The sequence below is a fragment of the Etheostoma cragini genome, chromosome 8 (assembly GCF_013103735.1).
Source record: "Etheostoma cragini isolate CJK2018 chromosome 8, CSU_Ecrag_1.0, whole genome shotgun sequence".
NCBI lineage: Eukaryota > Metazoa > Chordata > Actinopteri > Perciformes > Percidae > Etheostoma > Etheostoma cragini.
The window spans coordinates 226,222-227,187 of NC_048414.1; positions in this window are offsets into that span (position 1 = coordinate 226,222).

Consider the following 966-nt stretch of genomic DNA (forward strand, 5'->3'; position numbering starts at 1 on the left):
CTAGCTAGCTGTCCGATAATAGGCGCTGTGACATTAGCGTGCCAGCTAACGTTAGCATGGTGATTTTCATTAACGGTCGACTGTTTTGTAAATGCGTTGCGACACACAGGTGAGAGATGTTACCGGGCACGGTAGGACAGGTGTGAATATAACGGTGGGAACGGTCCCAATAACGAGCTAAAGGGGAAAAGAACCTTGACCTTGTAAATCTAACAGAGGAGCCACAGATTTACCTGTTCAAAAGGAAGGAAACACACACCAGGGTCCATACAAAAAAATGTCAATTGTACGGATAGCTGGCTGTGTGTTGAAGCCAGAGACGGGTTAGAATCGGCGCTGCAGCTATAAGGAAGTATCTACACAACACACCAGGGTCCATTCAAAAACCTGTCAATTTAACGGACAACTGTGCGTTGGCTACCTTACATCTGCGATTCAGAGACATAACTGTTCATAGGGAAACATACACCAGGGTCCATTAAAAAACCTGTCATTTTAACGTGTGTAGGCTACATTAAATCTGTTCATAAGGAAACAACAGGGTCCATACCAAAACCTGACAATTTAACGTGTGCTGAGAAGGCCTTCTCTCAATCACAAGTCTGATGTAGCAAACTCACGTTAAATTGACCGGTTTTTGTATGGACCCTGGTGTGTTCTCATTACACTTCTGATTTAGAGACTTTGACGTTTAATGCTCAAAGTGCAACTCTGTCAGCGTCACGCCCACCATCTTCATCACCTCCTCCTCCATCATCATCATCATCATCATCATCATCACGGTCAGCCGTTATCAAGATGTCTGCTTGTCCTCCCACCTGAACTTGTTGAACCGGTCCTTGTCGGACTCGAACATGTCCCTCATGCTGAGGCTGCCGGCGTTGGCTTTGTACCACTGCTCCAGCTTCCGGTAGTTGGGATCGTCGGTGAGCGACATGTCGGTGGTTCGGTACTCGGGATACAGGC